This window comes from Talpa occidentalis, unplaced genomic scaffold (genome assembly GCF_014898055.3).
Source record: "Talpa occidentalis isolate TD23 unplaced genomic scaffold, MPIMG_talOcc4v2.1 talOcc4.8, whole genome shotgun sequence".
NCBI lineage: Eukaryota > Metazoa > Chordata > Mammalia > Eulipotyphla > Talpidae > Talpa > Talpa occidentalis.
In genome coordinates, this window is record NW_023605194.1 from 107,771,343 (window position 1) to 107,799,334 (window position 27,992).

General features: G+C 35.9%; 1 protein-coding gene across 2 annotated transcripts in view; it reads left to right on the top strand.

Annotated features, from left to right (window-relative positions):
* Positions 1-27,992, top strand: part of IQCM (IQ motif containing M) — a 437,801-nt gene that overhangs the window by 360,980 nt on the left and 48,829 nt on the right. The window contains exons 15-17 of one of the 2 annotated variants that reach the window (XR_008549806.1): positions 20,838-20,936; positions 23,628-23,707; positions 25,773-25,865. The gene's annotated coding sequence lies outside the window, so the exon portion shown is untranslated. The remainder of the gene's footprint in view (positions 1-20,837; positions 20,937-23,627; positions 23,708-25,772; positions 25,866-27,992) is intronic. The other variant, XR_008549805.1, reaches the window with a different exon arrangement.

The window sequence follows — 27,992 nt, forward strand, 5'->3', positions numbered from 1 at the left end:
AAAGAGTGAGCTCAAAATATATTTAGAGTTGCAAAATATTGAAGGTACAAAATGGCAGGTGAGAGAAATAAATCTGAGTGCTTTGCAAGGACTAGCTGAGAATATGGCTGATGCACTTAGGACATCAATCAGAAGGTGAATTATTATAATCAAAAGGTAACATTGTCCCTGGAGACATTAAGGCAACTGAAGCAACAACAGTCAGATTTAGTGAAAGGGGACAGACTTTAGAACTTTATGAGTTTCTGAAGATGCTCTGAATTTCCAGATGGTAACCAGGGTCTTCCTTTGTCATTTCCATTTTATTTTTATCTTATTATAATTAGTCTTCTGTTACTGAGCCTGATAATGCTGCCTAAATTCCAGATTACCAGGCCTTGGAAATGGAAGGAGTTCAATACTTGATCTACTTCAGCCCCCATGATTTCCTGCATTAAGTTAAGTTCTTTACAGATGAGATTTTACAGATTTGTCCACAGCCAATAGCTAGTTAATCACTGGATGGGAAGTACAGGGTACCAGGAAGGACGGTACCACCTGGAAAATATAAGGAGCATTTTCCAGGGATGGTGGTTTGTTAGGGATTAATTTTACAAAATGTGGTTTTGGGAACTTGGAGGTCAGCAACTACTTATTGTTTGTAATTTGATGTAAAGTGAATGGACTCTCATAATCTAACACAGGTTTGCTCTTTAAAGATTTTAAATGCTTTTTTGTTCCCATACTTTGGTTATAATGAAATGTTGGACTTTCTTAAAAGGCATTTTACCTCTTTGCTTGAAATCATAGTGTCTATCAAAGGATACACAATTAAATCGAGTTATTTGAAATAAACACCTCTGGTAAATAAAGCCAACACAAAACCAGAAGGAAAAGCAAAGTAAGTCTTTTTTTGTTGCTTGTGGCATCACGAGAGAGTGGCTACTTGAGCTTCAGTGTTTTTTTTTTATTATTATTCAAGGTCTTTGTTAGGTCATAACTAAGTGCATTAAAGTTTTTCAAGAAAGAACAAAGTGGACTAACCTAATGGGCTAATTATATATACAGTGGGAAAATCCTTGATAAAATAGTTTTCAGAATTCAAGTTATTGTAAATTTACATAAAAAACTTAATAATCTAGAAATATCCTTGGAACAAGATGATAATTTCCATGTAGCTACTTCCAGGACAGAGCTAAATTCATCTACATGGCAGTATGTGTGTATTGGGGTTTTATTCTGTTAATGAAATTTTCTTTGGTTTTAAGACACACCAGTGTCTTAAATCACCATATGTAGAAGTAAACACCTGCTGTTTTTGCCTTTTTCCCCCAGGAAGGCTTTGAAGAAGGCCTAAATAATAAACACATAAAATTTGCCTCTACGTGAATATATAACATATAGAAATATTGTTCATTTGTCCTGTTATTAAATTATTTCCATATGCAAAGTACACAGTCAGCATTTGGGGGTTATTGATTCTTTCAATTAAACAAATCACTACTCAACATCCACCTGCTCCAGGACATGCGTATAGAGATAATTAATCATGGTCTTTGTTCATAGGAATCTGATCATCTCTTTAGTATGTCCTAAGGAAAAGGAAGAAACTGAAACAATAATTGCAGATATGCACACAGTCGTCACCCCAGGGGGTAATTTGCATGTACCATATCTGGGGATGAATGGCTAATTCACTGAATGGTAATGTGAGCACCTCTGCCGGGGTGGGGAGAGTATAGTGGTCCAGACAGGACCCGGGGTGGGGTGCTATAGTGGTCCAGACAGGAAATTACAAATGCCTGAACCAATGAAATAGAAGTAGAAATAGAGACATGTGAGCACATTCAATTAATGAAACTGTTATTGGCAATAGGAGATGATATTGGGATAGGTGGGGACAGCAAACAAATGGACAACTCTTCTTCTGAATTTCATTAACTTTTGGAGACTTTTTAATCAAATCTAATGGTGACCATTTGAAGCCTCATGGACAATGTAAAAAACATCACAACATATTTCAGGAAATGTATCTAGATATATATATATATATATATATATATATACATAAAATATTCCATATAACCTATATAAAATAATATATCTAAATATATAATCTGACACTATATAGAGAGATAAAGACATAGACCTGTCTATATACATGAATACCCATGACAAGCTCCCTAAAATGTGTCTGTAATCTCTTTTTATTTCAAACATGGTTTAAACAAACCATGAAGATTTGGGATTAAAATTCCAACTGAAAACAATTCATCAGTTCTGTTTTTCATTTTTATTATTATCATGCTGACCCTTGTACAAGTGTATTTATTTACAGGCCACATTAGGATGCATTGGGTTCTTCCTACTTAGTATGCAGTGTCTCTTTGTGAGACACCACCATGTGCCGCGCTAGGTGCTCCAGACAGAGACCAGAACAGATATGACACCTTTGTCATAAAGACTACAGTGTGACCACTGATATGATGTGCTTGGAAGGAAAACTGAGGAGTGCTGTGGGGCCATTGTTACTCCACACAGACATATACAATACATATACAAGCTTCGTTAATGTATAATTCACATATACATTTCACCCAATTAAAACACACAATTCAATGGTTTTTAGTCTATTCATGTGTTGGACAACCATCATCACAGTCAACTTTCAAAACACATGCCTATTAGCACTCACTTTACATTTCCTCTTAACCTTCTCTCTCTACCCCTACCAGCCCCAGTCAAGCATTAATTGCTTTCTGAATCTATATAATCTATATATTCCTATAAATGAAATTGTATGTGATCTTTTGTGCACAGGTTCTTATGATTCCATACTCAAGATATGTTTATCTTGTGGATGTTTAGTACTTCATTCTTATTAGCTAAATATTATTAACTAGGTCCTATATAACTCTGCTTTTAACCTTTTAATCAACCACCAAAACTGTTCCCCTTGCTTCTATTTTAAATATTATTTCATCTGTCTTATTGCTTCCATCTCTTGCTTTGGGTAGTAGAATTTTCTGGGGAAATTCTGTTAAAGTGGAATTATTTGTTAACAGAATCATGTTTTATGTCTTCAAAGGGAGCTTGATATTTAATGGCATCTGGATTGTTAACGCTTATGTAAAAGCTTTTAGTTAGGAAACAGACAGCTCAGATACCAAAGATGGATTCTAACATAACTTACTATAGCCTGGATATGACTCTAAACCTGTAAGAAAGAAGGAAGCTTCTTTTGAGAAAAATTACCTAGTACAATGTGTACTACCTAATGAAGTATGTCAGAAAGATAAATTACAAGAAGCATTATAAATTATACCAGACTTAGACAAGGATAACTAGAAAACAAACAAAATAACAGCATATACATAATTTTGGATTACTAAAGGGAGAGGTCTAATTGGAATATATATCATTTCAATATTTTTATAATTGAAAGACACAAGTAGTTCAATGTAAAATGCTCACTTTTATCTATTTCTCCCCTTCTCTATACAGTCTTTGACCAGAGCTTTAGTTTCGGTTTTCCTGTTGTCACTTTTTGTCTAAGAGCTGAACAGATATGGAGACAAGTAGAAACCTGAATGATCAGTTAACTAACCAGCCTCATAAAGCTGATGTTCAGAATTTTTGTGCGGAATCAAACATTAAAACAGCTCTGAGATTCCTGGGAAATCATATTCCTGGGAAATCAGAATTCCTGGAGCTTGAAAGTTGTAGCAGCTGGTTTATAGGTGCAATTTTTAGGGCTCTATTTTTCTGGCCTTTTTTTAGATAGGCTGAACTTTCAGCCTTTTATTTTATAAAGGAAACAGGCTGGCCAGAAATGGAAAAATACTTGCTACCAAACTGTATTTTTTGAGTTATTCTTTCACTGAAAAGAGTGAGGTCTATTTAATTAGTATTCACCGTGCATATATTGACAGCCTGTTGTATGCAAATCACTAGTCTTGGTAAGATGGAGGATTCAAATAATACCCATTGCTTTCCAAAAGTTATTGTCTAAAGCAGACAAATAACTGCTAAAAATGGTAAAATTCTCTAAAGGTCACAGCATCAGTAAATAAAGATTCTAAGGAAATTAAAAGGAAGGAGAAATGAGCCTTGGAGGATGGGAGATATTATTCCCTCTGGCAAAGGCATCAAGGGCATGCTAGACAGAGAACACATTAGAAATAAAGGCATGGAACTAAGCCTGTTTGGGGAGGAAGAGTTTTATCCAAAAACATTGAAGAAAGTATTTATTGAAAGGATATTTTACAAACTCTCTAGAGAGTTCCTTCTGATTTGGATAGCTTCTAAGAATCTTCTTGATATTATTTTTCTGTGTGCCTTTTGGGGGAAAACAGTGTCCAGCACTCCAGTGGGACATGAGAGACTTGCCTTATGACTTTATGTAGAGAGGAGAATGTGTCTGTCCCTAGATTATGCTCACATATTATTCTGCTATTAAGGTGGGAAATCAACAAATTACTTTTGGATGGATGAATGAATGAATGAATGGAGAGGAGACCAGCAGACCATTGTCTCTGATCTAAAGGAGAAACTTAGGAGAACCTGCTTAGAAATGGTTGTCACATGTTCTAGATTTTTATGTTAGGAATGTCCTTCAAGAATGTTCAGGGAGTGCAAACACGTGTTATACTCTTTCCTATAGCGGCCATAGAATTCACTTGCCTTCAAATGTCTGGGATAGAGAAGAAATATCTCCAGTTGTCAAATAGTGGCCAATGAAATAATTTAGCTCTAAGTGTGCTGATGTTAATATGAGAAATTAAGGTTTGGTATTTTCAGTGTCCTTGTCATTTGTCTGGCACTGCCACTTATCTGTTTAGAAAATCAGTGGAGATTTGTTCAATTTTTTTACATTTTAATGTATTATCCAAGAGGCCAGTATATATTTTTGTAAATGAGTAAGATCGAGAATATAGTATCTGTCGGAAGCATTCTATAGTCTCCAAAGTGTGTTGTCTGTGGAGAATCAAAGTTATTTGGTCAATTTAATTAAGTGCTTTCATCCAAAGGACTTGGAATCTCTAAAGACACTATAAACTTGAATAATTTAAACTACTCAAATATAAAAGTAAATAGTAAACTACTATATAGTCTGAAGCTGTCAAATACAGTTTTCAATCGGAAAGATACTATGTGATTTAAGCAAAAAAAAAAAAAAAAAGTGGGCTCATGACCATTACTGACTAACCTGAAGCATAGACACAGTTGATAAGACAACAGAGAGTTTAAAAGAATTAACCTCAAAAGATAAAGACAAGAAGAAAGACAATTTTACCCTTTTTCTCTAGGTGAATTAAGACCATATTTAAGGGCCTCCCCGGTGGCGCAGCGGTTGAGCGCTGGGTTGCGAAGCTGCGCGCAGCCTCTGCGGCGCCGGTTCGATCCCCGGCTGCTCCCCGGCCACCAGAGGAGGGTCCCACATGGCGCGCAGACCTCTCCTGCCGCCCGCTGCTCCCCTCAGCAGTGTACTTCGGTCCTTCTGCCTGCTCTGCTCCCCGCTCTGGCTCTGGTGAATTCTCTCGCCCTCCCGCACTTCTGACTGTACCCAGTGCATGTATAAACAAAACAAACAAACAAACCAGCAAACAAATAAATAAAGCATGCCTCTATAAAAAAAAAAAAAAAAAAGACCATATTTAATTTCTAATTTCATGCATATGTTCTAACTAGTTGCAAAAACTGCCTCTTATGTCACACCCCTTAACTGTGGTAGGAGTTTTTGTTTATTTGTTCGTTTTGCCAGACTTTAACATGTTCAACAGATTCTTTAAGGTGATAAAACAGGTACAGGTTATGCCCGTATTTAATTCTTCTTCTTCTACACAGTGGTAACCACTAATCTAAGTTTTAGTGTTTCTTATTTCAGTCTTTTATCTAATATACATTTTGTAAGTGCCTCCTCTGGTCCAGGAACTCTTCCATATCCTGGGAAATTCATACAGCAGTGACCAAAACAGAAAGAGATTCCCAGGCTCATGAACCTCATGTTCTAATGTGGGAGGGGACAGGCGACATGAAATAAACAGGCAAATGATGCTGACAGAGCTGATAATTTTATCTGAAAGAAGAAGTTTAGCTCATCTTCACAGAAAGTACATGGGGTCAAGTATATTTGCTAGTCTTAATATGTGCACCTCAGTGTCAGGTCAACAGGGTGGTTTGTAAATGCTCCTAAGCATCTCCTTTCTTTTGTAGTCATATATATATATCACTGACAATTTCTAATCCTTTATTAGTAGTTTAATCTTGGGTGTTTAGACCAATTACACAATGACATGAGGCCCCACACTTGTACAGTGTCCAAAGTTTAGTGAATTCGCTTGGCTTGTTGTCATCAGTCTACATGAAACGTCCAGCTTCTGGCAGGAGGCTGGATGAAATCATCTCTCCACCTTCACTTGACCTCAGCCCAGGGGCCATAGAGCTCAGCTGCAGTGTTCCAGAATGTGTGAAGACACATCAACTCCTTGCTAGTCAGGGCTTCCATATTTGCTGAACTTAGTTAATAACAAAGCAAAGCTCAGTTATGTGAAATAACGTGTCTACTCCATTTGCATGTTTACTAATTTTCATACCGAATATGTTTTTCACTTGAGAAGGCAAAAATCCAGTGCTTTTAGCATTCTAAATGAAAAATTGTTATATCTAGGTGAATGGCTGCCGTCTGTTTGCACATATTAATTATTATCAGAGGCAAGGTCAACCTTATAGTGTATAAGACAGAGATAAGTATGATAATGTTTTCATGCTATTTCTGACCAGATAAATACTAATATAAAATTTGTATATTTCAAACAAGTTTTGAATAAATGCACCTGAAATCACACACTAACAGATACATCAGAGCCTCATTCATTGAAAACGATGCTATTGATATTTGTTGTCATACTAGGAAAACAAATGCAATGGAATGGATTTGAGGTTATTAGTCTTGAAGGCAATCTTAATAAAAGGGATTTTTATACAAAGCAAGCAAATAAAATTTAAAACCTCAAACAATCCTGTACTTAATAATCTGAACTGGTTTTCTAGTGTATCTTTTCTCTTGGTGATAATCAGGATGAACCAAGATGTATTGAGATCTGCATGGCATGCACAAGTCATGTTTCTAAGTGGTGAGGGTCAGGTATTGCTCATACTTAAAATGCCTTCTTCTTGGACTGGAGGAACAGGGGAGTTGAGCAAAAATTCTGGAATCTTGGAAACTATTGTCATCATGAAAGTTCTTTACAGGTTCCCAAGGTCCCATGACTTTTCACTGACACAACCAGACTCTGCCACAGATGCTGGGAGGGCTGAGTTTTGGAGAACACAGCAAGGACTTTCTTTCTTCATTTGGTCTGTCTCAGCATTCTGAAGGTTGTCCAAGTCTGGGAGTGCACCAAGTTTTGTTTCATCCATTAGGCCTGGAGTAAAGAACAAACCTGCAAATTCTGTCAAAACTGGTGATGTATGGCTGCTGAGAAATTCAAATTGCTGCAAGTGTGGGAGCCAACAAAGTAATGTCCCACTACAGGATGAGATCACAACACATGCGCTCACTCTATGTGAGCTGCATTCTCTATGCGTGGGGAAGAGCCAAAGCATGAGTTCATTGAAGAAATGGGGAGTGCTGCTCCTTAACCCCCTCATTTCCAAGCATGCAACCAGATCCAACATGACCGTCAACCCACGCCAGTTACCCCGCATATATCTTTGCATCCTGTGCAGCACCAATAATGAAAGACTGGCCAGACAGACCCATGGGGACGGAAGTACAAATCTAATTTCAATTGCTGATTGGACCGACACCCAAACCATCATCATGACCCTGAGGGCTGAAGTCCTGCAGGTTTATAAAACTCAGCTGCCCTCCATGAATTGTAGACTGTTATAGAAGCCTGTCATAGCATCTGCCTTCAGTGAGCTTTCCAAATTATGCTTTTCATATGCCATGGACATGCTTTTATTTTATTTTATTTTTTGACTGTTAGGTAAGAAAATTTTAATAATTTTTCATAAAATTCTTGTGAAATATTTTTTTAACAGACCCAGCTTTTCTTTATTCAGAAATCTTCATCTTGAACAATTTCAAATTTCAAAAATTGATTCTATCTGAAATGTATTTTATCTATTTTTTTGACATTATTATATTTTTTTTTATTTTTTTAATAATAAATTTTATTTTTATATTCCCCATACAATTTCAACCCCCCCATTTTGACCCCAATCCCTCCCCTCCCTCCACCCCCACCCCAAAAGTGTCTCTGGTTCATAGATTTTTGTTGATTTTGATTAGGGTTAGGGTTAGGGTTAGGGTTAGGGTTCATGCTTTTAGATGAGAAGTAAAACTGAGATTTTGGTTTTGTGAGAGGAGTTAAAATTCCCATGAGATTTTTTGTAAAAGCATTTGGCAAATGTACAAGCATTGAGCTCAGGCTTCTTCGAGGCCTTCTTTTCCATGGGACCCCATTCTTTCTAGGTTTCAGGACACAGACTGTCTCTTTTGTGAGCATATAGAGGAAGTCATGTTGAATGAAGAATTCATATGGTGTGTGGTCATCAGGAGGAAGTTTCAGCAAGGCCTAGTCTCAGAAAGAAGCAGTTTAGAAAAAAAATGTAGTAAAATATATTTATAGGTCTTACTCAAAGCAGATTTTCAAATTGCTGAGAATAGAGGAGATCCTCAGAATTCATAAGGAATATTCATCATGGCCTGTAATATAGATGGAGTGGGAGGGCCAGGGAGGATGGGCTACATTGGAGGGGCTGTTCACGGAAGGAGTCTGGTTAAGACCTGGACTATTCTGGCTTCTCTCCCCTTCTTTTTTACACACTTATCCTTTTGTATATTTTATCCATTCCTCTAATCTGGATAGATAAGACATAGAATGCTTCATTAAATTTGTATTTTGCATGCACATCAAATCATTTCATTCATATTTATTGAGAAACATTTTTCATTAAAAATACCTATGTATTGCTTATCTGAAATTCAACTTTAACAGTATCCTTTTAATTTTCTTTTTGCTATATTTGACAATCCTATCTGTATCCATCTGTATCCCATCCAGTCCATCTCATCAGAGCTTAACAGCAGAGAGAGAAAATAATTGTAATTAATAATAGCAGCCATGGGAAACGTTGCCAGATGAATCAGCTTGGCCTTGATACTTCGGACTATTTATAGGCTGTTTCACCGATGGGAGCATTATTTGCCATGTGCATTTCACCAAAGCCTAACCTTCCTACTCTGACACCTGTCCCAGCACTAACTGCTGTCACCTTAAATTAGTGGTTTGAGGAGAGGAAAACCTCTTGTCCTCTTGTTCACTGAGAGTAGTCACAGGTGGGCCTGGCCACTCCATGTGGAGACACATTCCCACGGGGATCAGATTTTCTTCATTCTTGTTCTTCACCAGAATCTTCAGTAAACACCCTTGTGAAATGGCCCACTTATTTGGCTCCCTACTCTGCCTAAGAACGCTTTGGAAATTAAGTAGAATCTTGAGATAAAGATGAAAGTGTAAGTGTTGCTGTGTTGTGCTCTCACAGTCACGATGGGGAAAAAATGTTTTCAAATATGCATTGCCTTAGACCAGTTTAATGAGAGAACTATAAGAAGAAAAAAGAGGAAGCTGTATGTATTCCTGTGCATTCAATGAGAGAGCGCAAAATTGAAAATTTGCAGTGGAGAATCCACAATTGATTGATGCGAGTCATGGAAATGTGTCAAATTTAGCAGCTTTCAAGCCGTAGCTTACAAATTGCCCATATTTTCTTTCTCATGTAAAGATTTAAATTGGCAATATATTAGATCTGTTTTAGTCTCAGTAAATGTTATAAATAACTTGCATGATATACAAAATTTCTTGCTAACACATCAAGTGTTGCAACACATTTTCATCTTTACTCTGTAGATCATATAGAGAATATAGAATGAGTCTCAAATGCAAACTGTAAAGCAGAGCCTGAAACTTAGCCCATATGAGGAAAATACGAAGCCTTTTAGCACATATGAGGAAAATACAAGCATGTCTTTGTAATTTGGAAGCAATGCCTTCAATCTGCTAATAAATCTGCCAGTAAACTTTCTAAATATATTCAAAGGGATACCAGTTACCTTATAGCAAGTAAAGCATAACTATGCCTCTTAGGAGTTGGAATATAGCTTCCATAAATCTCTTTAACATTCAAATACAATTCTATCTCATTTTTAGTAATCTTTTGATGTTGCTTTATTCTCTTCTTATTTCAGAACGTCCCAAATATTTAGTCTTAAATTTTAACTTTTAGCCCAGTGTTTAGTGTTAACTTTTTTTTTTCTGTATTTCTTCTCTCCAAGTTTCAAAAAAACATTTCAAAAAAGGATTTGGAAGATCAAAATAGGATCTAGAATAGAACTCTTAAAGCAGAGAAAATGCTAATAAAAACAAAACAGTACTTCTCCTTGATCCAGCATAAGTGGGTAGTTTGGACGATCTTCTTGATAGGGATTAATGAGAAAAATGAACTTTAAAAATTCACTATTCCAGAGCCACAACACACTAGAATCTGAAGCTAACCTCAAAACTTATTTTCCCTTAGGGAAAAGATTTTGCTACTTAACAGTCATTATATTTGAGGGGTCCTATGTGGAAAACCAAAATTAAATAGGTAGTAGGTGATGACAGTAAAGAATTAATGACAGTTCTTAATTGTACCTGGGTGAATTCATTTCTTTTGACTTTTTCTCAACTTTTATGTAATCTTGTATATTATAGTGGATGTGACAATTTTACCTGAGCAAATTATTCAAAAAGAAATATGCAGAGCTTGTGTCTTGATTTTAAAAGCCCAAAGGTGTTTAAAATAAACCTACAGAAATAATCGTGCTGACGACTCAAATTCATTACACCCAGCCTACCCACCCCCACCTCTGTCCCTCTTCCAAAGTCCAGCCATATATCTGTCAGGCATCTCTCCCCTAATTCTGAAATGCCTAAGATTAAACTCACACCTTTGCTCTGCTACCTTATTTTCTGGTAATGCTTTCTCCCTCTCCCTTAATCTACCAATTCCATTTGTTGTCTCACAGTTATGATTCTACTGCATCCTCTTTCTTATCCACAATGCCTTGCTCACCCCCATTGATTTCCCTTCTTCCAGCCTTTATGGCCTTTCACTTGAACTATTCCATTATGTCCTACTCAGTTTTACTGAATCCAAGTCAAGGATGTTAAATTCTGGTTTGTTTGATTAAAGAATCAGACATAATTACTCTATAGTTAAATTGGATATATGTTTTATAACCACTATTTAGTAGATATCAGCAAAAATGCTATTTATAATTATTTCTCAGCAATAATTATATTGAGTTAGACTTTTTGAGGTAGATTTGGAGATGTGAGATGTTAAGGAATTTCTTCCAGCCAGTAAGTTTGGCATTCCCTATTTTTGTTCACCCAATTTTATTTAAAATGAAAGTAATAAAAAATATATCTAATATAAAAATTTAAAGAACATTATCTCTAAAAATAATAAATGACATGATTTATGAAAAGGTCCCACTTTCATAAATATGATGTGGTAGAAAGGAAGAAGATATATTTCTTTAAAAAAAAGACTGATTAATCCTAATAAAGGATGAACATACTTATACAATCAGCAAGGGCTGAAAAACTTTGATATGAAAAATACAAATATCAATAAAACATGAGAGATTGTTAATTTTTTACTGACTGATAAAAGTTTCTTATAGTATAGAGTTGAAGTAAAGGATATAGGTCTAACATGCATTAAAGTACAAGGTTGATTGTCAACATAGGATGAATATTGATTAGAAAGATATATGTGATTGTTGGAATAAGTGTAGCTTCTGTTCCAAGATCCTAATGAAAATTGAAGAATGACTAGTTGTATTTAAAACTTTTAACTTCAAAGACTGTTCATAAAATGTAAGATGTAGGCAGTCCAATAATTTACAGGACATATGTAGTTAATGAAAAGGTTTCTGGTTTTATTTAAAGAAGTTCCAATAATCTGTCCTTCTGCATATAGAAATTTCTTATTCTCATCCATAATGGATATAAGGCCAGTTAACATTTAACTGGCACATGATTGCAAAGCACTTTGCAAATATAAAATACTATGTAAGTGCCATAGAATCCATTACTTCTTATCAATCTCCAAGCAACAATTAATGAACAATGCAGTAATATGAAATAGTCCTACTAATGGAAATTTAACTTCCCTATAGCTTCAGAAGATTTCAGAACATTACATAATTGTTTAAAGTCAAATTGAATTTTAATCCATAGATTATTTATGCTATTTGATCATCTGGCTTTAAATAGATATATATGTAAATATCTTCTATATAAAATTATATGTGATGCATATATAAAATATTCCATTTTCTGCATGAGGTAATCATTTTCATTCTAGGATTTATTTATTTATTGCCTTACAATGAAGCATTTTTAAAAGATACTATACTGAGCACTGTGTGTAGTTTGCATTTGACTCAGCCTTTTAGAAGCTAGTATTACTAAATGACTGTTTATTTGAAGAGTCCTAATGTTTTAGGTGAGCTTTTTGGAGAAATGATGAAAGCAAGTAAGTTGAGTGCATTCTATTTGTAGAAAGAGCCCCAGGGAGGGTTTTGAAGTACACACTACACACGCACGCACACACATGCACACTCACACACTGGGCAGGGGGCTAGCACTCCATAACCTGCAAACCAATTGCATCTCTCCCTGCTTTCACATTTTTTTCACAGATTAGTCTCAACAGCAACACCTGTTTTCAAAGTTTGGTGCTTTCAGAATACTCCCATTTTAAAGAAAAACATAAGAGAAAGGTACAAATGACTTCACAGATTTTATCATTTCTCAGGACTCCCAAGTTTTGTGCAGGAAGGCGATGGAAAGGTGAATTTAAAAAAAAAAAAAAAAAAAAAAGACTCTCTTGAGCCATATGGCTGCCCTTTGAATGAACTAGAGATTCAAAAAGCATGGGTCTCATCATGGACAAAAGAGACTTTGGTCATCCAGGTCTATGGGGGAAAAAGTTTGATCAGTTATCTCCAGTGTTTTTGGCATTTTTGTTGTTAAATAGAATTTTGGAGAGCTCTGAAAATGGCAATTTTGTTAGAATTCAGTGGACTTTGCTGCAAAATTGAATCTCAATTTAGGAAATCTTTCATAATATCTTTAGGCCATCATTCCAGAATGCTCTAGAAGAAAAGAAATGAAAGCATTTTGCTCAACAAAGCCCTGAGTATTTCTGCAGCATGTGACCCAAGTGCTGTGGGGTAGTCAGTTTACTCATTCGTTCTGTCATTTACTCATTCAGAAGACATTTGTGAATTGCTCTATGTGCCAGCCATTGTGTAGGAAAGTGAATATGATGGGGATGTGTTAGGGAGTTCACAGTGAAGATCAGAAAACAAACAATTACCACACAATCCGACAGCTGGTAGGATCAATTTATGTATGATGAGGGGTCCCTAACATCCTGAAAGGTCAGGTGGGTCAAGACGAGTTACTCTGAATAAGTGTAAGGATATTTCTGATAGAAGGGATAGAAATGCCAAATTTCAGGCAGGAGACAAGAATATAGTTCACACAAAACTTGTGCTTGGAATGTAGAAGATATATGAAAGAATAGCAGAAAATGCAGCTCAAGAGAGGCTGAGCCAAGATCTCGATGGCACTTGTGTGTGATACTAATGAGTTTGAACTTTATCCTGAAGGCATTAAAAAGGTATCAAAGAATAGTTGCTGAATGGATGAGTGAATGAATATGCAAATGAGATATGGAGTTTTGTAATGCCTCTCCAAATTGAAATTGAAATCTTTAGCAGCTTTGATGCACTGTTATATCTATGGCATATATAGAGATAGATATAGATAGATAGATCTATATATTATATCTCTCTAGCTTATGTATGTACACACACACACACACACACACACACACACAGAGTTGGAATGCAACTCTACCCCTCTGGATTCTAGGTTGTCAAACAATCAAATAAGTATCAGAGGACTGATAAGAGAAAAAAGGCAAAAAAGAAATTTATACTGTCACATGTATCTCCTGCATACATGGGAGAGACCCAGCATGACTAACTTGTCCGCTAGACTTTAGACACTTAAATAGTTTAACTAAGACAGGAGGATTTGGAGGCATGAAGGGAAGGTCAGTTAGGGAAGTTATGTGAGAAGGCACAGTAGACAAATAAATGCAGATTGAGATCTACCTTCTCCCTTGAAAAGAGATAAAGACAACAGGTCCCCCCTATACACCCTTATAGAAGTTTACATGGAAATATCTTTACCAAAAGCAACCTCTACCCAGTCTTCACTGCCCCTCCCATTAATCTTTTCCAAAAAACATATTTTGGGTGGCAGATTTTTACTCCCCTATAATATCACAAGACAGACAGGATAGGTGATAGATACGGGTATATAATATATATGCACATACATGTATGTGTGTATATGTATGAATGTATGTGTATATATGCATATTTATACGTGTGTATATATGTTCATGTGTATGTGTAAATATCCATACACATATATAGAGACAGGTGTGTGTTTGAAATTATATAGCATTAAGGGAACGGCATGATTACCCTGGGATCCTGACCCCTGGAAGAGGATGAGGCAAGAGGTGGGGGAGAAAGATTTAGAGAAAGGTGGCTAAAATATGCAGATGTCCAGTTTAAAGATAAATAAGCATGAGAGAACGTATAACATGATGACTATAGTTGACTTTGTTGATGATATCTATGAAAGTTGTTAAGAGTTTAAGAATTCTATGAAAGTTGTTAGAAATTGTTGTTAAGAATTCTTATCACAGGGAAGTTTCTTTTTTGTTTGTGTTTTCTTCATATATGTGTTGATGGATGCTAACTAAATACATTGTGGTAATCACTCACATTAAATGTAATTCACCCATAGGCTGTGCACCTTGTACATGTAAAATATAATTATGTATGTTAATTAAATCTCAAATAACTGGCGGATGGAGAGGAAGTCGTATCTCACACTATGGGATGAGAGCAATACGAATGGCAAAACACCTGGGCATGATTCATGGTCCTGTAGTGATTTGGAGAATTGGTGAAAAGTTAAATTTGGAGACCTGATGACTAAAAGTTGGGGACAAGTTAAAAACTGTCCCTTATTGCTTCATCGGCAATCAGCTAAATCAATGGGGGTGAGCGGAAAATAGAAAGCTAAGCTTGCTTGTTCAGGTTAATGAGTAGATGGCAGATTATCCCTTGGAGACAGAATTTAGGAGGTGACACATTGGGATGTGAAAATAAATTTTTATTTTAGACATAGTGATTTTGAATTCTTGGTGAGACATTGAAAGGGTGTAAAAAAGTCAACTCAATATGTAATATGGGGAATCTGAGTTCCCAGTCACAAAAAGGGTGAATAGTTCTCAGAAAGGATGATTTAAAGTAGCTTAGGATTGAGCACAGAATCCGAGGTGAGTGAAAGGGGGCTTCATGCAGGAGACCAGAGACTGACCAGCGAGGAGGGATGAGATCAGGGAAGTTGGCCACTGACGCGAAAGGAGAAGGTAGCTGAGTGTTCAGTATCCATGCCAAGCTTTAAAAAAAAATCTATAAACTACAACATACAGACATCAAGAAGGAGAAAACAAATCATCAAATAAATATTTAGGCTATCCTATGATGAGCCCAAGGTTAGAGAACACTTTTCATCTCTTCATTCATATGGAAAATATCCAACATTGATATTCTCTTATCTTAATACAAGCAGTCTGTTTAGTCCTATGTCCCTTTAATACACACAAAGAGCATGTTGATAATAAATACGTGAACTGTGGATGACAGGGAGACAACAGCATTCCCATCTCAGGATAAGGTCCAAATCTCCTTCCTACACCACCTGTCTGCACCACCACCCCCAAACACACACACCTCCTTTTAGAACAGGTTTCTTCCCTTGCTTTAAATTCATTTATCAAGTAATGATACCAGCATTCCTTGAGTGCTTGTCACATTACAGACTATGAACTTTACATAAATAATGCCATTATGCCTCTCAATTCTAAAGATAATTTCCTTCTAATAACTTTTCTCCTATTTTATGTAAAAGGAAAGTGAGGCATCGTTGCTTATTGGCATGTGGAGACATTGGGATTTGAATCTTCCAGCAGTGAAATTTTAAAGGCCATCACCTCAGCCATCACTCTGTATTTTCTCAACATCAACAGAGTAATGATTAAACTCCCCCAGTTAGTTCTATTTATCTGAAATGTGTAAAAGTTACCTACTTTGTATAATAGTATTCTTCATATAATGATACTTTCATAAACTTCTAGATTTACTTGGAAAGTGCCTTAGCTACAGCTGCCTTTCATTTTATCAGAAGAAAAAATAAAATATTCCAACTTCTCATTAAAGGATAGTATAAAATTCATCATGGTTTTTTATTTAGAGTCCATTGAACATTATTTAAATTATGTTTTTTTATGAATGCTATTATGTAATTCTGGAAAAAAGTTAAAAATCCATATAATAAATTAAATTCTTTGATTATTATTATTGCCTAACTTTGCCTATAAATGAAAGTCTGTCTGATTTGGTTTTCAAGATTGGTAAAGTTCTAACAGATGGGAAGATGAAAATCATAACCAGAAGCTAAATGAATTTATTAGTGCCCACATTAAGATGAAAATGTTCATCAGCATAAAGTTAGAGGTCATAAAAGCTGATGGAAAATTATTCTAGACCAAAGAAGAATATTAAAGGGACTTCATTCTAAAGGAAGTTAAAAGATCTAGAGAACAATTGCTTAAAAGTGGCTGTAAATGATAGGTAATGAATGTAGGCACAAAATGTTTAGGATTCACCCATCTCATAGACAAATCAAGACATCTTCAATGGATCTAAACACAAATGAGTGAATAACAGGAGAGTGATTCAATAGGAAGAGCCACCACCATGAATTGATAAATATTTAATCATGAATAACGCATACATCACAGGTGATGAATAATAAACTGACGATTTTGGATGTGAATAGAAATAGGGAGGAATTTGATTATCCCAAGTGATATAGGAGGCATTCACTATTTTATAACTCCAGGTGGTGTTACTTAATTTCACATCTTCCTGATAGATAAAAAGCCCCACATAGCTGCCTTCTGTTTTCAGTGAGTTGACCGTCCTAAAGACAAAGTGGTGTTGATCCAGCTGCCATGATGTCTTTTGAGTTTGACATTGTAACTCGGTGTCTGCATGGTCTGCAGTTCACAGAGGGTGTTTCAAATTGTCAGCATATTTAAGTAGAAAAGGGCATATAGAATCACCACCTTAACTTCTCTGCAGTCTCTCAGTGGATTTCTCTTTGACTTAACTCATGGCATCTCAGTATAGATAACTATATGATTCTGGCTTAGGGGCCTCCTTTAGATATTCTTTTCCTTTTCCTCTTTATTATTTTCTAGGGGGTAGTATTGCTGTGCACCCATATTTTTTGCCAATGCCTCCCTGCCTATCCTCTCCCCTCCACTCAGACATTTCAGCTTTTTCTAGAGGTAGAGGCAGCAGGTGGTAGTGATGGAGAAGGTCTGTTCATATTCAGAATGGGATGAATTTTGGAGCCCTTTTCTCTCTGTCTGAATATTTTGGAACTATTTTCCATAGTTATGAAGGAATCTTGCTTCCTGGCCCCCACTCACTGACGATTCCCCCACCATCCGTCTGTGAGTGTTGCTTTGCTTCTGTGATCACTGAACTGAACCAGTTGAGTGTCAGCACTTATCCCATATGTTCATTAGCAGTGAATCTGTAATTAATTTCTTATGGTTTGAAGTTAATGAGACTCTGTGTGTGTGTGCAAGCACTGTGTTTATGGGTTTTTAAATGATTGTTTAATTATTTTTCTTAGTTTTGCCTGCATTCATAACAAAGAGACTTTGTTTTCTTTGACTATTTACCAATGGAACTTTTGCATAAATCTACTATTTATATATTAGATGTAAAAAAATAATCTCACGTTTGAACCTCCTTGTTGATTTTTGAGGCAAGAATATTTTATTGCCACATCAGTACAACTTATTAAACTATTTCACAGGGATGTTTAGAGTTGATTTCACATGTTTCTCTCCAGGAAACTATAACAAAAATTAACTATGAAAAGTTTACAGGCTAGCCATAAGCTATCAGAAAAATATATATTTTAGTTAAACAATAGCTGATAGGAAATCAAATGAGAAATATAAAATTACAAACTGTGTAATTTTATTTTATTATCTGTATATATGTGTGTATACATAGAGAGAATATATAGAATGTGTATATATATTATTTGTATGTGTATATATGTATTTATATATGTGTGTATGTGTATATACATAGAAAGATAATATATAGTGTGTGTGTATATATATATATATTCTATACAAAGCATATTAGTATTTTGGCTTTTCACAATGATCATGCATTATATTTGTAATAAAGTAAAACAAAAATACTCTGAGTACCAAAAAAGCACACATCTTATTATTTTTTCAAAAGATATTCATATTTTATATGCCTTTATGCTTTCAACCATGTTTAAAGCATGCACTTGGAGAAATATGAATTGGCCTAGCAAACAAACATTTGTTGACAGCATACTATTTGCATAGCAATACTAGAGATTCCGGGACAAACATGGCCTGGGAAGGCTGATTGTCTGAGGGGTTGATGCTATCAGAGAAGGTGTGTGCCTACTGAGGCTTCCATAGCATATATAACTTGTAAGAATATTTATATTGAATATCTAATATTTTTGTCTCATAAAAGTTAATATAGGCTCAATTTGCTTGTCATAAAGAAGGCAAACTATTGATTCTAAAATCCTAGGTATTAGGGAGATTAGTGAATGCTGTGAAAATTTTAACCTAATTATTTGTATGTTGATGAATCAAATAGGCAGAGCATCAATTTTATCCTTTTCTTCTGATGAAGAGCATGAAGTTAGGAGCTAGAGACCCAAGAGCTTGAATCTTGCCTCAGTGTTTATTACAAGCTGTGTTACCAGGAAGAGGACATGACCTTCCTACTCCTCAGCTTCAACATTTTAGTAGTTCGTATTACAAGTCAGGATTAAGAATATATTAAAGTATATATTAAGAATATTTTATATATTAAGAATATATTAAGATAAGAATATATTCTAAAGAATTTATCACACTGCCTAAGAGAGAGAGAGAGAGAAAGAGAGAGAGCAATTAATAAATACTCTCAGAATCACCAGTATCCATGTCATAACCGTCTCAGCAGCATGTACTTTATAAGTTATAATAATCATACATCTCCCATTGTGATCCTAATTTAGGAAGTGTCCGATTCTTGAGAGGAAAATCTGTGTTGTGTAGAAAATTCGGTGGAGAAGTGCAATTTTTCACTTAATAGACTTAATAGAGGAAAAAGATTCAGCTGCTTGTAGTTTAGTCCATCCAGGCTGAGCACCTCACCTTTTGGGAAGTGATGTATGTGGGATGTTTATTATCCTCGGTTCTGGCCTAGAGAGTTTTCTTTGACTTGTTAATCCCATTTGGACACAGTTAGGAAAATTTCATCCAGGATGGCTAGGGAATAATCATCTTTGTATGAGGATCCCCCATCCACTAGCAGGGCTGCGCGGGTTTGGAATTATAATCAGATTTACGAAGTTCCAGATTACTTGTTGATGCCAAGACCCTGCGAAGACCTGCACGTCCCCTCTCACTGGCCCTAAAATGGAGGATAAGCTGTTTACCAGCTTCTATGTTTCCAAGGACAATAAATCAGAGCTGTCTTGGCTCAAAGAGTTTGGCAAGAATGTTTCCTCTCCTTAGACACCAAGAAGATGTTTCCTAGTCTCCCTTGTTGGGAGTTTGATGCCATAGGACTGAGTTGGGTATCCACAGGATGTGGGCAAATGTGCTATAAACCAGTGTCTTCTGTCTTCTTTGCTAAGGCGCCTTGGGTCCTTGGGGAGAACATGTTCTAATCATGCAGCAGGAGAGATGCCTGACCTACATAAATTTATATGAGAGGAAAATAAATCTTTGTTGTATTAAACCACTGAAATTTCAGAATTATTTTCACCTATCACAGACTATCCTGACTTGCACAAGGGGAAATGTTAATTCCCCAAAAATCATGGATAACAATTGCAAGAACAACTTGTGGAATATTTTTGGAAACATAAATCAGATAATACCCCTCCCATATTTATAAATCTTCAGTGGTATCCTCTTAGAATAAAATCCAAATTTCTGGCATAGACTAAGTGAGCCTGTAAAACACAACCCTTATGGCTCTAGCAATTTCCATTGCTCACTTCACTCCACATCAGCTCACCTATTTGAAGTGCCTTGAATATGCCGTGGGTGTGGCATGACGTAAGGTTATGACCAAGTAAAATACAGAAGTCAAGGGGAAAGGATGTCTATTTAAAACCTTTTGTGGCTAAAACTGCTAAACGGTTGACCAAAAAATATAACACAAGTGGGCCCGTGCTGAAATGACATGCATCCTTCTGAAATGACCCTCCTATTTAAGTATGAATAAACTGAACCTCATTCTATATGACTTCAGGCAAACTAATCTCTTGTTCAATTACTTCTGAGTGTACTTAGGGCTCCCTTGCTTATTATACTCTGGGTGTCAAGGAGTCTACCATTCAAGCATTCTTTGACCAACTTCACCTTTAAAAGATGTATTGGGACATCCCTCATATCATGGTGTCTTAGATAATGCTTCAGCCTGAAACTGAAATATGAAATAATGAAATGACATTGTGGAAAATAATTGAAAATTGAAACTGAATATAAAATATTCTAACTCCCAGCATCTGTTGGCCATACCAGTTCAGAGGATTCTCTCAAGAGCTGCTCCTCAACACAGTGTGTGGTTAGCCATCGACTTCTGGGGCAGCTTATCTCCCCAGGTAAGCCTTGTATCCTTTCATCTTGTCACCAAGTTAGGACCCTCCTATCAATCCCAGCTCTTGGGCCACATGGTGATATTTCACCACTGAAAGCCCCAAAGCAGTTAACATTATGAAAATACATCTCCTTCCTTCTAGAGCAACTCCCAGAGATCATGGCTTTCCCTTACACAATCTATAACATATCCTCTCACTGAAATAGTATGGATTATTTTTTTTTAATCTAGGATAAAAGGCAATTTTTACAATTTGATGCAATAAGATAAATCATAGCAGGACTCTGAAAAATATGTTTAAAATGCCTGCATAATAAAAATAATATTAATATGAAAAAATTGGCATTGGGGAGCTTTACAATGATATTGATAAGGGGGTGGCTATCTGTTATATCAAAGAACCATTCTAATATCAAGAGCAGAGTTGCCAGCAGGCTTGACTAATGGTGCTCTAAAGAGGTATGACACAAAAATCTGGGCGTGTAGCCATAAAAATGCAGACTAAGATACCACAAAGGAAGCCTCAGAGTGATGGGGACCATGATAGCAGATGAAGATTTGCAAGGAAGAAGAAGCTCAAGCGAGGCACAAAGTCAGAGACATAGAGAATGAAGTCCTGGGCCTCCCCGGTGGCAGAGCGGTTGAGTGCTGGGTTGTGAAGCAGCCCGCGGCCTCTACAGTGCCAGTTCAATCCCCGGCTACCGGGCAAGGGTCTCACATGGCGCGCAGACCTCTCCTGCCGCCCGCTGCTCCCTCAGCAGTGTACTTCGGTCCTTCTGCCTGCTCTGCTCCCCGCTCTGGCTCTGGTGAATTCTCTCACCCTCCCGCGCTTCTGACTGTACCCAGTGCTTGTATAAATTAATAAATTAATTAAAAAAAAAGAATGAAGTCCTGGGGGAGAAAAGAAAATGCCACAGCCTATGTTTCCTGAAGGAAATACATCAGTGGCCCACCCTCATGTCTTACATCAGATGGGACACACCACAGCTGTCCAAAGCCAAGCTTGCAGGCTCTCCTGGGCTTCCGATAGTGACTGGAAGGTGGGAACAACAACATGTGACTGCCTGGCACACACTGCTGAGGCTGACAAACCCAAATAGGGAGGCTCCCCATCCTTCCAGCAATAGTAAGCACCCGGAAAGCCTCAGGAACTTTGGGAATTGCCATCATAAGGAATGGAAAATATTTGACTCCTTCTTTGCATTTTGCACAATTTCTTCAGATTGTTACAACACTTTTTTCTGAGTCATAAAGTAATTGTAAGAGTTTCAAAGAAAATTAAAATAAAAATAAGGATGATGACAATTTCATTACTTAGAAATAGTCAGTGGTAAGACTATTATAAGTTCTATATTTCTGTTAGTTTCTATTTATAAATCTCGAGCAATAGCTATGTGCTATTGACATTGCTCTATGAGTGATGTATCTATAATATTCTATCATCAGGATATGCCATAGTTTAATCATCCTCCACTGTTTAGAAATCTTGAATTTCTAACTTTACTACTACATTTATAATTTAAATTGTATAGTATGTGTACATAGCATACAAAATATTACAAAATCTCATTATGGTAAAATTATATGTAAATATCTGCATATTTATCTCATAATTTTGAAAATAATTGCTAGAACATTTATGAATAAGGTTAAGGCATGAACACATTTTAGGGTATTGATAAACACTGTTAAAATTCACACTACAAAATTTGCACCAACTTAAATAACTGCCTTCAGCAAATGAGATTATCCTTCTTACTACATGCTTTTTAACACTAGATATTAAAATTTTGCTTTTAATTTTTGTCAATGTGAAAGTTTAAAAATATGCAATTTTAATTTTATTCCTTTATTATTAATGAGGTGGAACATATTAAATTCCTTTTCTGCTAATTAAATCTCATTATAAATCAGTAATAGGGGAAATTATAATATGTAGTACATTAGGGAAAAGGGAAAGAAACCTCCTTAATCTGATATAATGGGTAGTCCCAAGTATACCACATGAAAACAAAATGGTAAACATAAAAACTGTTTTCTGGACCTTTGTTTCTGTGGTATTCAGAATAACATTACATATAGAAAAAACCAAATCCTCTAGCATCAAAGATATAAAAATTCATAGAGCAACACACTGCCATTTACACTGAAACATGAATCAGTCATTGCTTTGAATTTTTTTGAGTTGCTGTGCTAGCTATGGTTGCCTAACAGGGGGCGGGAGGGTCTAGGTAGAAAATTAATCAAGTGTGGTTGATAGAGAATGATTGGTTCCAAGTGAAAATGAATTATTCAGCAGTTACATATTTTTGCAGTCATGGAAGGGAAAAAGATTATATACACTAAAGTTAAGATACAGTCTGGTTTAACCATGTAGTATTTTCATTTATGTCCAGGATTTACAGGGGATAGAGTTTAAGAACAAATATACTGCACAGGAAACTTCAGGTTTGGATATATCCAGGACATGGCAGGGAATAATGGATGCCCTCTTCACAGGTCTTTGCTGATTTCAATTTCTTAATGATGCCAAAGGCATCCATGCCTCCACATCTTTGTTTGTCTAAAAGGAAGAAAAGTACTTGCAATTTCTTTTCTTTTCTTTTTTTTTTTTTTTACAAAAGAGATAGCAATGTGATTGATTGAAAGAATTTAGTGGAAATAAATGATAGAATACAATTTACTGTTCCCACAGATACAGAAATGTAACTGCACTGAAGTCCGTCCTCCAGGGCAAGGAGCACAGCCTGATCAAGGTCCATGATGCCCTGGCCTGTAAGTCTTCATATTAATGACACTCTGATCATAGAGATCGCATTAAGTCCTTCCAGACATGTCCCAGTTGTTACTGCTGTTATTTTCAGTTTGAATATTTGCCTAGAAGCTTTCAGCCATGCTGGAAACTCCAACTGTGAGACTGTCTGTCTATGACAGGTAAGCAACTGGTGGCAATGCAGTCATTTTGCTTTTTACTGAGAGATGAGTCACTCAAAACCCATTTTCCAGGCATACTATTCATAGCAGCCTTAGGTTTCAGGCTTTCTGGAGATACAGTACCAGGTTATAAAATGACAAGTGTACAGTGAAAATCCATTAACATATTCTAATCTTTTAAAAAATCCTATCAGAATAAAAACTCCATCCGCTCAGTGTTATTAGATGTTTCCAGCATAGACATTGATGTGACCTAAAATTTATGATGTGACCTAAAATTTAAATGCAATCATCCTCAAGCAATGGCTGTGATTTTTATTCTCTTACACTTAGAATCAGTGTGATTAAATTCAGCTAAAATCATCTGTCAATTTGTTTCTGTGATATTATGACATAGTAGCTTCAATTATGCATATGAGCAGTCATTATAGAGTTTTTACTAATATTAGTTAAGATGGTCAAAACTAAGTTTTGTGTCTTAGATTTGTGTTGTGATACTAAAGATCAATAAATGAGTGGATCCTGCAATTCAAGAGAACCACCAATAGATGGCAGGCAGCTCTGTTCAGAAAACACCAAAAAGGTGTTTTCAAATAAAACACTTTTACAGCAGATGTCTAGACTTGGATTAGTCACTGAGTAAAGTGCAATCACTTCAAAATAAGTTAATGCTTCAAAGTTGTCACTAATAAAATTTAGACACCATTTTTTAGTTGCTCAAGCAAGAGAGTTATCAGATGACACATTTACCTTTGGAAATGGTTCACTGGAAAATTCTCAGGAAGGGTTTTAACTTCTATCACTTGTCAGTCAATGTAAGAAAATATCTTGACTATATAAAATGAGTTTTAATAGATAAAATAGATAAAATCAATATATATTGAAAATATCTTAAATGTATGCTCAGGCTTTAATTATAAAGTTTCTGTGGAGGCAAATCGAATCCAATAAAGTCTAAAAATCAGAATTTTTCCCTAAAAAGGAACCTGAAGATTGGAAAGAATAAGAGTATATACAGACATTATTATACTAAATATATATAAATATAGTGTATATAAATATAGTATATATTATATATAAATATATTTAATATAAAATAAATATAAGTTATAATTATATTTATAAATATATATATTTATATACAATGCTGATTTATTGAAAAGAAGCCATGTATTGCAAAACGGATAAAATTTACTGTACGAAGGTCAAGGAAGTTTTTATTTAGAGGGAATAAGAGCAAACAACATATAGTCTCACTGGCATTTAAGACATTTCTTAATATAATATAGAAACTGATTCACAAGATCAGCAAATATGGCAAAATGGAATGAGATAGTTGGATGAGGGGAAAATAGCTTGAATAGCTCAGATTGAAGGTAGTTGAGAATAGTAACTACCCAGAGCCAACTAATGGACTGCTATGGGGATAAATAATGGGCATATGCATTAGGAGGAGAAAATCTGCTGACATAGATAGAATTGGGGTTTGGTAGGAGCAGCCACGAAAGAGTGCTTAGTCTGATTTAACCTAAATCCTAATTGGGCTAAAGTGTGGAGTGATAAGTGGCTTACTAAACTCAATTCTGAAGAAAAAATTCCAGGAACTTTAATAAAAAAAAAAAAAAAGGAATATATACCCCTAAAGTCTCTAGAGGATTGAGCTCTGAATGAAATACATTAAGGTAAATCTTTCAAGGTATTCTTAGAAGTAAAAATAGAGGGAGGGAATAGGGAAGAAAAGTAGGCATGCAGTATATGGAAAGGACATGGTGTCTTAGAAAATTCTACTCTGTCATAAGATTCATATGTCCTAATTTTTAATCACTGATTCTTTTCTCCCTTGATCCCTAACATGCAATCACTTCACAGAATTAAGATTGTAATTACCTTTATTTTTTCTTTTTAGATATTCTGGAGAATGTTAAAATCTGTCTATCCTGACTCTACATGTGTATGTGAAATTTTAACTGAAAAAGGCACAACAGAATGTTCTACCGAGGTAGCCCTATGATATTTTGCCTCTATTATGCTTCACTTTCCATGGGCATTTTTGTTAATAAGAAACAGTAAAAAAAGGGCCTCCCCTGGTGGCACAGTGGTTGAGCGCTGGGCTGCGAAGCTGCCCGCAGCCTCTGCAGCACTTCTTCGATCCCAGGCCACCGGGCGAGGGTCCCACATGGCAAGCAGACCTCTCCAGCATGCCCGCCATTCCCCTCAGCAGTGTACTTCGTCAGTCTACCTGTTGTGTTCCCCACTCTGGCTCTGGTGAATTCTCTCACCCTCCCCCACTTCTGACTGTTCCCCATGCTTGCATAAATAATAAATAAATCTTTAAAAAAAAAGAAAGAAAAAAGAAACAGTAAACATACAGAGATATCTGAGTCAGACAGTCTTTTCTAGGCAGCACTTATTCCTCTTACCAGTCAGAAGACTGGCTGTCCCTGACTACACTTGTGCCCAGGGGCTGCGGATTGGTCAGATCTCCTTAAAATATAATCGTTAGAATATGACTTCAGAGCACTCTGTGTTCCCCAGATATGAGCACCAGCAACACCATATCACTGCTGATGAATCTTTAGTTAAGTTAGAAAAAATTCTCAGTTCTGCTCTATATAGATATCCGAATCAAGATGTATGTCAACTATGCTGCTCCCTTGCCTAAAAGTCTAAGTAGTTTTGTCTTAATTACAGGATATTTATATTCTCAGGTAAATAATATGTATTGAGTGGAGATTATGAATCAAGGTCCTGAGGTCTGAGCTTAGTCTTAGTCATCATACTAACTCTGTAGGTTATTTGTAGCTTCACTCTACAGATAAATAAATCAAATCCCAGGGATATCAACTGTTTATTTCTGAGTTTCCAGAACTGCAAAGAGATGGTACCTAGGCCTGTACCCCAGGTCCATCTCATGGAAAATTCTTTGTTTTTTCCATCATGACTTGATGCATTTGTGTTTACACACACATCACAGTAAATAGCTGGTTGATAGGAAATTGGGTGAGGGAAAAATAATGCATACAAGGTTTGGCATGCTCACACACACACAGATACACACACACACACACATTCCTTGCCTTGTCTGGCATTCACCAGCAGAACAGTGTCTTATAAATCCATCATCTGCTTCATGCAGTGTATGCACTGGTTGAATCTCACTGTTTCCCTTGAATATTTCTCTCTCTCTTGATGCAAGCAACCCCCAAGTCTCCACACACCCAGCTCCCTGCAGGTTGTTAGGAAACAACCTAAGAGCCCATAAACAAAATATTGAATAAAGAAGATGTGATATATAACACAGTGGAATACTACTCAGCTATTAAAAAGTTGAAATCCTGCCATTTGTAACAATGTGGATGGATTTAGAGAGAATTATGTTAAATGAAATAAATCAGAAGTAAATGAAGTAAATCACTCATATATGGTATATAGAAAAAAATAAATGAATGAAAGAAAAAGAAAACAAAAATAGACTATAAGCCCAAATTAGTGGTTATCAGAAGGGATGGGGGAAGAAAAAGAGGGTAAATAGAGTAAAGGTGGTCAATTGTGTGGTAAAAGATGGAATTTGATTTTTAATGGTGAATTTAACATACCAAATACAGTTAGTGATTCATAATGATACACACCTGATATGTACACAATGCTATAATGTATTGTTACTTGAATAAAAGTTGTTTAAAAAGAGTGCAGACTCTGATTAGATTACCTGCATCAAATCTTAGCTTTGTCATCACTTATTAACAATGAAACTTTTAGGCAAATTGTTTAACATTTATTTGCCTTAGTTTCCTCACTCATCGAATAGAATAAATAAGAATACCTAGCTAGACATCTAGGTATTAATAAATATTAGTTCAGACTGAAATAATTGTAAACCTGATTATCTTATTTCCTCCCACATTCCTTTTATTTCACCTTATTTATAATCTTTCTTCGGGGAGATGGAAAACTAATTTAAGTTTATAATGAAAATTAAGATAGTCTTGTTTTCCACGATGCGTTAATTTAAGCTCACAAACAATTATTGATAACATACCGTGGGCCAAATACTGGCCTGGTGTCAGGAGACAAAAGCAGGACCCTTACAAAAATACAGTGCAGGGAAGAGAAAACCTTTAAAACC